General features: G+C 34.3%; 1 pseudogene; it reads right to left on the bottom strand.

The window, feature by feature from the left end:
- Positions 1–12,757, bottom strand: part of LOC102916355 (prostaglandin E synthase pseudogene) — a 51,308-nt pseudogene that overhangs the window by 37,757 nt on the left and 794 nt on the right.

The raw sequence follows: 12,757 nt of genomic DNA, 5'->3' as shown, positions 1-12,757 counted from the left end.
ACTTATTGTGATTGATTATATATATTGATTTTGTATACAGTCTTTTCAACATGTGATTAAAGTTCTTGCTAAATAATAAGTAATTGTGAATCATCAAGTTCAATATTGTCTAATAAAAACATTGATCTTTTTTTTCTCTTTTGAACTGTAAGATTTTTTTCTTCTGGAATTGTACTGCCTTTTAAACTCAATATAATGTCAAATATGAGTAGTATATTCCTAAAATTAAAGGGAACTTTTAAAAATATATTCTCCTAATATTTGTAACCTTTATTAGGATTTGGGGATGCATCCTTAATCAACATTAAGAAATTACCTACTGATGCCAGGCAGGCAGTGGTGGCTCATACCTTTAATCACAGCACTTGGGAGGCAGAGGCAGGCAGATCTCTGTGAGTTTGAGGCCAGCCTGGTCTACAAAGCGAGTTCCAGGAAAGGCACAGAGATACACAGAGAAATCTTGTTTTGAAAAGAAAACAAAAAGGAAAAAGAAAAAAAAATTACCTACTGCTACATTTTTTTAAATCATTAATTTGATTATAAAGCAATGCTAAATTGTATTAAATGTGTTCTAGACCCCTGAAATCTAAATAGCTGATACTACATTCTTTAAATCATAAATTTAGTATAGAGTTTCCCATATTTATTTCTGTGATCTCTCTTTCCTTATAGTTCTCTACTCAGTCACGTATTATATTGTTCAAACGTATCAGTATACATATATTTTCATCTATTCTGTAACAAGCAAAATAAATGGGGAGTCTTTGATTATCCCTCTCCATCCTCCCTTTGTGGCATTCATTTATGTTGTTACACTTCATTGGGCATTTGCTACTTCTGAGTTTGAGTCAGTTTGAGTTCAACATCTGAAAACTACTTCTCTGAAAATCCTTCAAAGACCATTATCTAGGTCAGATTCTTCAGAGTGTATTTTCCTTTTGCTTTGGGATCTAAAAGAATGTTCTATTAGCTCTGGCCACCTTAAATTATTGGATAGATGTTTTTAGAATTACCCCTTGAGTTGTGATTTAGATCATAATTAATATAAAACAATTTGGGATACATTTCATTTTTTAAATCTTTTTTAATTATTATTTTTTCATTTTACATATCAGCCACTCTTCCTCCTCCCTCCCCTTCTTCAGTCCACCCCACCTCTTCCCATCCCATCCCCCATTCACTCCTTATAGGGGATGTGGCCTCCCTTGAGTAGTCATCATAGGCTGACATAGGAAGTTGGGGCAGGACTAAGCCCCTCTCCCCTGCATCATGGCTGAGTAAGGCATAGAACGATAGATAAACTAAAAAGCCAGTTCATGTACCCAGGGTAACTCCTGGTCCAATTGTCAGGGGCCCTACAAACAGTTCAAGCCACACAACACAGAGGAAGAGCAATGAAAGAGATATCTTGACAGAGTGAGCCAGTATGGGCTAGGGAGAAATCTGGTGCTAAAGAAACCCCCAAGAACCCACAAGGATGTCCCCAGCTAAGACTCCTAGCAATAGTGGAGCAGGTGCCTGAACTAGCTTCCCCTAGATTGGTGACTACCCTAATTTTCATCATAGAGCATACATCCAGTGACTTGTGGAACCAGAAGCAGAGACCCACAGCCAAGCACTCGGCCAAGATTCTGGAGTTCAGTTGAAGAGAGGGAGGAGGGATTATAGGATCCAAAAGGGTCAAGATCATGATGGGCAAAACCACAGAGACAGCTGACCTGAGCTAGTGGGAACTCATGGACTCTGGACTGACAGCTGGGGAGCCTGCAGAAGACCGAACTAGGCCCTCTGAATGTGGGTGACAGTTGTGTGGGATACATTTTTTAAAAGAAAATTTTTGTGCTATTCTGTTTTAAGAATAATTTATTGTTCTGTCCTAGTTCTCAATACATGTCCAGTTGAGTAGGTTTCCAGACATTCTTCTGAAAACAGGGAGGAAAGATTTGCTTGTAGTATTTTCTTACTTTAAAGGTACAGATCTTTTGGATTCCAACTCAATTTGAGGATGTTTCCTATTAGACATTTTGGCTTTGTCTATTTTCTCTAGGGTCTTGAGATGATCTGAAAACCACAGTTTAAGTTTATGTTTGTCTGGTGTTATTAACTTGAAACCCAGACATCAATTTATTATTTTTTTTCTCTTGGTTCCAGTTCACACATACTTTTCCTTGGCTTTTGAATTATTTGATACCATTTTTTTCTAGTCTTGAATGCAGTCTGAATATTTAAAAATATTTTCCATCATTTTTATTTGTTTTCACTCGATATGTTCAGATTACTTAGTTTGTTAAGATTCCAGAGGCAATAACTTAAACTTTATGATTTCTGACCTCACTTTCAACTTTGTGGTTGATGCTGTGTTCACTATATTAAAGATTTGTTGTTAGTATGTGCCATATTTCTAAAAGCAAATACCAAGTGCAAGCAAGCACTATAATTGTCCAGTTGTGAGAGGTTTGTGAGCTACATGTTCCCATAGTTTATACCTCAGTGTCCTTGCCCTAGGCAATTCCGTTTGATGAGCAAAGCACTTTTAGTTAAATGATAAGTTGAGTTTAATTAACTCTCCATTGCTTCAATCATTTCATAGGTTATAATAATAATCTCTTGACAGTTACTGAATATTGTTTATATTAATGAATGATTTTTTCTACAATTATACATAAATTGATATGGAATGAAGTAAATCAGCTATTAAGTATATGAGCTTCTTTTAGACGTTAATTTGTTAAAATGTGAATTGTTTGTCATCATGCATTTGGTCTTCTGATTAAAAATATGTGCAACAATTCATGTCTTTGTTTATCTAAAATTAAAACTTTTACAATTACAAAACTACTAATATGGTAGTTCTTAAAATCTTAGATGTAATATGAAATGTTTTATAAATAGAAGGGGCTGCTGCATATATTTTCTGAAGTTAAATAATATACAACCTGAGTTGTTCTTTTACATTAAAATATAATAAGTAGGTGGATGCTTAATTTCCTTCTAACTTATGAGCCTAATGATGAAAGAAGCAAAGTCTGATTTTAATAAACATCATTTTCTAAAATTTAGCAATGTGTCTGATTCAGATTAAGCAGTTCATGAATAATGGTTGGTTACTTTGTAATAGATGATAAATATGTTAAATAATATGCCCATGTTATGTTGTATGTCACTGAAATACTTATTTGAAGAAACATTAACTCAGACTAGGGATTTTTCATATCTTTTCCTTTAGTTTTCCTTTACAGATTATATTTGTTAAATGACAACTACGACAACTTCAAAATAAACAGATTTTGTGTAGATAGGAGAATGTTTAGAAGACTTTCTCTGGCATTGATAAAGAGACATATGGGCAATTATTTCCTCTCAATGTTAAATGAAGTGTATACTTAATTTTCAACTTTTAGCCTAGAAAATACTTATGAAAAAACTTAGCAAAGGTATACAAACATGCAATATTTCTAAGTATATAAAATTATCTTTAGTAGTACCCAGTGAATTACTTTTTGGAGCAGGATCATGCAATAAACTACCCATGTACATACTCTAGTTGGATTGCTTTCCAAAGACATAAGACATTTCCGCTGCTTCTTTTATCTTACTGGCAAAAAATATTTGTATCTAAGATCACAACTAAGCATCCCAGTAAAATAAACATGAAATTATGTTAATATGCAAACAGAGAGGAAGAATTATAACTAGCCATATGCTATATACTATTTGAAAATGTCAGTTTTCTCTTATGTTTTAGGGCATGAAATCCACATGCTGGGCAAGCCATCCGCCACTGTCCTATATCCTTAATTCTGAGGATTGTTTAAATTTAATGAAATAATATTATTTTATTAAAATAATAAATTTGACTTATCACTATATCCATAGATTAAGGTGTCTCTCAACTCATACCAGAGAAGCTTCTCTTTGCAGTAGATAGTGACCAACACAGAGACCCTTAACTAGCCAATGTATAAATAATAAGAAACTGCAGAATGTTCAATCTTAAATGAAAATGTGTGTGTGTGTGTGTGTGAGAGAGAGAGAGAGAGAGAGAAAGAGAGAGAGAGAGAGAGAGAGAGAGAGAGAGAGAGAGAGAGAGAGAGAGAGAGATATTGATTCTCTCTCAAAGGCTCAGGGATCGTTACAGAAGATGGAGCTGAAAGAATGCCAGAGATGGTGAACCACTACAGAGAAAGAGTGTCGGTGTCTTCTGGACACACCACAGCAATAACATATATGAACTTGTGGTTGTTGAGACAGAACACACAAGAACCATGTAAGCCCAAGACGACCAAATGCCAAAGTGGAGAGTGGAGGGCATTGGGTATACAATCCCATCTCTAGCTGGGAAGCTATTGTCAATTCTTAGCTATTGGAAGGGGGGGGTCAGTGTTCTCTAAGAATATAAACTGGCTTACCCCAGTAATCAGATTGGAGAATTCCCTGACTGTCATCTTAGAGCCTTTCTCCAGTAATGGATGGAAGCAGATGCAGAGATCCACAGCCCAACATCAGGCCAAGCTCCAGGAGTCCACTTGAAGAGAGAGAAGAGGGATTTTATGAGTAAGGGCTTCATGCTCATGATGGGGAAACCTACAGAGACAACTAAACCAAACTAGTGGGACTCATAAATTTAGAGTTTTGTGGAGCCAGCATGGGACTGGACTAGGCTCTCTGCATGGTGAGACAGTTAAATAGCTTGATCTGCTTAAGGGGCCCCTGGCAGTAGGACCAGAACCCATCCCTGGTGCATGAGTAGGCTTTTTGGAGCCCACTACCTATGGTGGGATAGTTTGCACAGCCTTGAGAAAGGGGAGAGGTTTGGACCTGCCTCAACTAAATGTACCAGGCTCTACTGATTGCCCATGGGAGTCATTACTTTCTTGCAGGAGGGAATGGGGGGTGGCTGTGCGGGGAGGCTGGAGAGGTGGCAGGAGAGAAGAGGGGGAGTCTGTGATTGTATTTAAAATAAATAAAAAAATTCTTAATAAAAAGGAAAACTATTTTCAATATAAACAAAAACAAACAAACAAACAAACAATCAAAAAACCAGTATATATCCTGAGAAGTTGACCATGCTCCCATTGAAGGGCATATCCAAGTATATTTAAGCAGCATAAGATGGCCTTCATGAGTAAAAATAGCAAGATATAACGTTGTGTGTGTAGGTAAATAGGGTAAAACTGGGAAGAATTGAGAGGAAGACAGTGAATATGTACAAACATGTACAAAAAATCTTAAACTACTAATGCAAGTTTAAAATAACAAATTCTTTCATGAGAGAGCCAAATCAGGTTGCAATGAAAATAGTGCCTAGAAATCTCAGTGTAAGCAGGGACTCTAAATTCAGGAGAACATAGTAGTTATCAGTTTGTAAATTTCTATGAGCATTTTGGGTATGTAGTGGATCTTTAAGTGAACATTGATTACAAGCATACCTGATGGTTACATTACTGCTCTATCTCAGTGTCCATCATCTCTATTCAATGGCACCGTCAACAATATCTGTGTTTAAAAGGTGGTTGTAAAGCACATGATTGAGTTTTAAGTGGATTTTAAACTGGAGATTATACTTGGGGAAATGAAAGAGAAGCCTAATTTAATCTTTCCTTTACAAATATACCCTTACACAAAGAGCATATTATTTTAATGCTTAACATAACATTTATGATGTTTTGTTATACGATTTATGATGTTATGTTTTATAATAATAAACTATTAATCTTTGTCACAACTAGAGATGCTGTTCTTAAATTTTTCTCCATTTTGTATAACTGTATATTAAAAGTCAGAAAGAAAAGTTAATGCTATATGTTAGGGTACATCCTAAAAATTCTGAAAAGGGTAACACTTTGTTGTCAACATAGATTTCTGAGAAAGTGGATGGAAATGAAATGTGCTTGCAAAATGTATTCTTTTGAGACGTGACTGTAAGTCTGCAGTACTCATAAGAAGTTCACAGGTTATCTATGACAGGTATGTGTGGCTGTTGATCCAAGGATCTCACTTGCTATCACACTCCCTTCAGACAGTGAATCAAAGGAGTATAAACTAAAAACCCACAGATAAGGGATTGTTTGGAGATTATAAATAATTCATTCACCCCTTACAGCATTTAAATGACAATAAAATATTACTGATCTAAGGGCATGCCATGCTTCTTTCTCTTCATGTCAGTTTCTACTTGGTTTTCTTTTCTCCCTTGGATATTCCCAAAATAAGAATGTATAACAAAGTATTTCTTTCTAGAAACCATCACTTCTGAGCAAGTAATAGACAATTTTGAAGCTAAAGTGATTAATCACAGAAGAAAAATACCGTAATTTGACTGGATTATGAGCTATTCAGAGACTAGTTTTACAACACAGTCATAATTTGCATATTAGCAAAATTTTATTAAACCCTATATGATGACAAATTTCTTCCTCTAATGTCCTTTGAATTTGAATTCTATGACAAAGAAGATTTAACACAAAATAAACTGATATCCCAAATTTGAGAAAACAAGATTTTTAATGGCAAGTTGACAGGAAAGATATTCATTGTAATAATATACATCATTGATAAATAATGGAAGCACTTTGTGCCTTCTCTTCACCAAATAGTACCTTTTGTAGCACTGAAGAATACTAGCTGTCCAACAGACATGAAACAATTCCAACATAATCTGTTATCAGTGACTTAAATGGTTCTAGAAATAAAGATTCAGCTAAACTTAGGCCAAATTTAATGGTATGGCTGTTAAGAAAGAAATTAAAATTCAGAATGATTAAAGTACCATATAGAACAATGTATGGTTTAATTATATACTTATTATAAACTTAACATATGTTTATGATTGACATATACCCTGAATATACAAACATTAATTAAGAAAAAAACAACAACATTGGGCTCACAAGATGACTCAGCAAGAAAAGGTGCTTGCTGCCAAACCCAACAACCTGAGTTCAATCCCTGAGGTCCACATAATGGAAATAGAGAACAGACTCTGAAGCTGTCCTCTGAACTACACATAGGTGAAATGGCATACACAAGAAATGCTGGATCAAAAGCACATACACACCATGCATATATACACACACAGTATATCTATATTTATATACATATATACTATATATAGGTACATATAGTATCTACAGTATACTATATACACATATATACTACATATATACTTTAAAAACATAGTATACTATATATATGTATATTGTGTGTATATTTGTACTATGTGTGTGTATATATATGTGTGTGTGTATGTGTGTGTATATATATGTGTGTGTGCTTTTTAAATAGCAATGATTAAAAAAGAACTCTGTGTTTAATATTTTAAAAGAATCAGACAAACTTATATAACTGATTTATGTTGATTCTGTTGCTATAACCAAAGAGTTGTAATAGCTCATTCATTAGGATACACACACACATACACACACACACACACACACACACACACACACACACACATATAAAACATGACAATCCTATTTTACAACAATCTCGGCTTGTAAAAATTACATTAAGCCCTTCAAGAGAGAAGAGCTTCCGTCACGAAATTACTTATTTTTTCCATTTCATCAACATGTATCTACAACAGGAATTTAATCACATTATGAATTTTGGTAAAGACAAACTACATTGACTGAAGAAAATTCTGAGTAATACACCATTAAAATAATGTGGAAGATATTACAGAAATCCTGCTTGTTACTGCCAAATGTACCAAAAAAAGCCTTATACTGAGAAAGTAAAATGTTTGATACAGTTTTAAAAGATTAATGGGAAGATGAACAGGCAAGATTGGCAAGGAAAATAAAAAATACCCAGCAGAGGTATAATGAAAAGGTAACATTATGATTAACTATATCTTTATATAAAGAATGAATAATTTGATAATACTAGATTGCAACAAATGAGAAAATCCATGTTGTTTCTAGGCTGAAATATAACTTATAAAAGAGTTTTGTTGTAGTGAACAGATGCGGCTGGAGAGTTGGCTCAGTGCTTGCAAGTTTATGCTGCTCTTGCAGACTCACCTTTAGGTGCCAGCACCCATGTCAGATGGCTCATAAAATGCTAGCAATAAAATTTGCAGCAATTTATCCATATGTGCACATATGGGAATAAGGAAATTAATTCATAATGTATGTTACTTTATTTAATTTGAAATTTAAAGATAGTACTTGGTGCAAGTATTAGAAAATCTTGAAACACTGTGGGAAAATGACATTGTAGATAACTAGAAACAATGTTTTACTTTTTGAATTTTGTTGTATTTATTTATGTATGCCTCTGTGTGGTGGGGAGTGGCATCTATCTGTGCCACAGTGCATATATGGAGGTCAGAGGCATGTGGGGATCATTACTCGCTTAGATCATCATCATGTGAGTCTCTGGTATCAAACTTAGTCCTCATGCATGGCAACAAATGCAATTGCCTGTAGAGCCACCATATTGGCCCCAAATAAAATAATTGTAATTGTGAAAATATCCAAATTAGGACATCAGAGAAAGACTAGATTTGGAAGACATAATAAAAATATGAAATACATCATTATTAACTATTATATTTATTTCATGTGATAATAATGTTTGGTTTATGCAGGGTGAAATTAATATTATTAAAGTAATTTACTTGATCCTCCTGCATTTTATAAAATAGCTGATATGTAAAACTTGAAATTATATGTGTGGTTCACATTGCATTTATATTGGATGGTACTTAACTAAGGAGACACTATATTTTCTTACTGGGGACAGTGGAAAAAAGTTAAAACAAAAAAAAGAAAAACCTTAAAAAAATCCCTTAACTTTCTGCTGTGACATAATGGCATAGACTAATGCTCTCTGTTCTCTTACAAGTGTAAGTATGAACTTTGGGAAAGTATACAAGAAAAATGAAGACATGACAGGTACAAATAGGAAAGTATTTGCTCCAAATATTTTTATTAATAAAACAATCAAAAGTTAAGATAGCTGATGAATATTTAAGAAAAGCTATTTTGCTCCTAATTTACTCACTTGACTATGAGTTTTTGTTCGGTTTTGTAATACAATTTCCAGTGCTGGAATAAGGTTTACAATCCCAGCAAAATGAGTGGAATAGGGGTGCATGATATAAAATTCCCACAGAATCAATAAAGAATCATGTTATTAAAAAGTCTATAAGTATTAAAGCAGACATGAGTGTTCACTCTTTAGTATTCATGGCACGACTTTTAAAAAACCATTGCTCTTTTGAGACAAGATCTCGATAAGTAGCTCAGACTAGCCTGGAATAGTCATAGGTCATCTAGCCTTGATCATGTAGCTATCTTTCTGCCTTGTCCTCTTGGGTATTGGAAATAATAGGTACAAGCCACAATAGCAAACTTTCAATAATTTTATGGATCTTGATTCATAAGCCCCACATAAAACTTAAAAGAGTAACAAGACAGAAAGTTCTAGAATACCTAAAGATTTTGGAGGGTTAAATTATTTATTTACATATTTCATGTAAGTGTTAGTTCCAAAGGATAGCTTAGCAATATATAAGACTGATGCTCTTCACTGATAAAAACAAACCAAAACAAAAAACTGAAAAGCTGCATTCAAAGTCAGAATTAATGATTTGTTTCTCAATCAGTCTAAGATTTCAGATAGTTATATAATGCATTGCTAATGAACTGTGAGGTATAGCTTGTTTAGAGGATAAAGACCTATAAATAAATGACCAGAATCTTAAAGCATAAGTATTGCTGTGTCTATAGCATAAGCGTGAAACAAATGAATCAGAAATGAACTCAGTTTTTGAAGTATAGTCCTATACTGTATAAACACATTCATTTAACAATCAACTACATGTACTACAGAGATATAATAAGATTGCATTGGTAAATGCACAGCCATCTAGTTCGAATAAAGATGCTAAGATGTTTGCATAATGACAAAACCAACATAATCTGATGTTGTGTTTCTCAAAACATAACCCTGTCATTGTGTAATATAAGATGGGGAATTTGTCATAAAAACCCCTTACAAAAACATAGACCAACTATAAGCCAGGACTGTAAAATTTTATGAATGTGTAACCTATAAAGCAACTCCAGGCTTCTGAAGCTACAACAGCAGAAAGACAGGTGGAAAAGCTTTGTTGCTATGCTTCAAATGTGGCACAGAAGATAACAAGCACAAAAGAGCCTTCTAGAGAGCAGAGATAGTTGCCACTATAGAAAGAAAGAGAAAAAAATTTCCTCTGAGAAAACACATCTGTTGGGTCATGCAGTCAGCTTACAGCATTGAGATCCTATGACATTTTTGCAGTCCTTGCCTTATAAGGCTTGAAAATGGCTAGGAATCAGTAACTGCCATCTGTATTCACTCTTTTCCCCTTTTAAATGAAACCTTCATTTTGGTTGTTCTATTTATATCCCATTATTTAATATCAAATAAAGAGAAGTCAAATAGCATGCTTTTGAATCTGAGGGAAAAGATGACCAGTTATGCATGATGCTTAGATTTTGACACATAGAAATTATAGTACATTGATATTGGATTGTTCCACAAATCTCTCCATGTCCAATTCCTAATACAATTATAGAAACTTTAACATTTAATAGAGCAAATAACTGATCACAAACTACAAATTGAAGCCTTTTAAAAATATGAGTTGCTTTAATTCATTTAAAACATAAATTATGAGCAAAATTCTGAGAAAGAGTTTGAAATAACCATGCTCTTTCCTAAATCTCACAGTGTAATAGCCATACTCTAAACTACTTCATTTTTTTCTATTTTCTAAGCTACTTTATATCTTTTCTTCTTCTAGATTTTTTACTGATTCTTTGGGAATTCCACATCATGCACCACAATGCCACTCATTTCCTAGTACATCAATATGTGCCTTTTACCCTTACAATGTCCAACCAGCAAGAAGAAATTATATACATTATATATTAAATATAAAAACAAAACAAAACAAAATCCTACCACTTCATTCCTCTGTCTTTTCTTCATCTCCATCACCTCTTCAATCTTCTTAGTGGCATTGCCAGCTGTGGTATGTCACACTGTATACTCTTTTGTCCAAACAACTTACTTGCAAATGTTCACTGTAATGAGTTATTGGTTTGGTTTAAGGCTTCTGGTACACGATCAATACTGGACCCTCACCAAAACTTCTCTCAGATATCCTGCTGTAGTCTTGAGTCATGGAGATCCTAAGGTTATCCTACCAGTCCTTTCATGTACTTCATCAGGTCGTAGGTGGGGTAAATGTTGGAATGGGCCAATTCAAAAGACTGGATGTGAGTCTAGGTAGGAGATGAATTGTTCAGTACAGGCCTATGCTAGGATTGCCCCCTCAGGCTAGGGGTGGAATAAAAACATAACCTCTCCCCCAAAGTAATATATCTTTTGACTTAAATTTTGAAGGCAAGATAATTTATATATACATATTCATATATATGTTGATTTAATTTAGTAGCTTTCATAATCAAATGTCTCTTAGCAGTTAGCTCATTAAAAGAAAAAAACTAAAGATAACACAATAAAATATAGAATGCAGACTCTTTGTATTTTCCATTTTACATGGCTTATTATAGTATATTAGTCTATTCCTTTTTAAGGACTTTATTATTTTTAAATTATTTTTTAAATCTATGACCATTGCTATTCTTTTTCTTCTCTCTTCCATGCCTATGTATATTCTTAAACACATTGTAACCTGGTTAGAAGTTTTTGTTTTTGTTTTCCATCTGAATATGTCCTTACGGTGCATCTGTAACCTTCTCTGTCTGTCATGAGCAAAAACCCTAAATTAGCCATGCAGACATGCCTCTCTGTACTGTGGCCCTGTGTGAGACTGCAGAAATCCACCATGCTTCAGCTCAAGCCCACAAGCCCAGGGGACACTCTGTACCGGGCCCGCATGAGAAAGATGAACTATGAAGCTGCCCTTGGCTCTATTTTGTGCGTCTAGGATCCTTTTTAAAGCTTTTTCGGGCTTTATGTGGATGTACATGCCCCACATTGGGCCACCATAGGTAAAGAGAAGTGGAGTTTTTCTGTCCCGACTGCTGGTCCCAAATAAAAACACAAAAACTTATATTAATTACAAAATCCTCAGCCAATAGGTCAGACTTATTGCTAACTAGCTCTTACGTTTAAATTAACTCATTTCTATTAATGTACGTAGTGCCATGTGCCTCATGGCTTTCCAGCTCCTCTCACATCTTGCTTCTTGGGCAGCTGACTCATGTCTACCTCAACTCCACCCTTCTTCACTCTGGTCCTCAATACATTCACTAACAACAAAAGACCAATGGCTAACACAAACAAAATTGTTGCTGAAGCATAAAAACAAACAAACAATCTTATTTTGGATCCTAAAATTTCAGATCATTTTAAAGAGATTAGTTGGGAAAGGGGAGGTAGATTAGCAGTTAAGAGTACTTGTCAGTCTTCCAACAGAACCTAAAATCTATTTCCAGTACCCACATAACAGGTCCAAAACATATGTAACTTCACTTCCAGGGGGTCCAATATTCTCTTCTGGTCTGGCAAGAACACCAGGCACAGTGGTGCACAGAAATACAGACATGCAGGCAAAGTACTCATACATAACAAATTAAATATTTAAAAGAGAATAATTCATAAAAATATATTGTACATAGTTGAACACCAGATAAAAATATTAAAAATACTTTAAACTATTTTGAAAAAATATTTTAATGATTGAGGCTATGATTGAAATGAGCTCCAATAGTATTAGAAGGCATTGGAAGGAAGT

Source organism: Peromyscus maniculatus, chromosome X, assembly GCF_049852395.1.
Source record: "Peromyscus maniculatus bairdii isolate BWxNUB_F1_BW_parent chromosome X, HU_Pman_BW_mat_3.1, whole genome shotgun sequence".
Taxonomy (NCBI): Eukaryota; Metazoa; Chordata; class Mammalia; order Rodentia; family Cricetidae; genus Peromyscus; species Peromyscus maniculatus.
The sequence above is the reverse complement of the archived record's forward strand: the minus strand, read 5'-3'. Positions and strand labels throughout refer to the sequence as shown.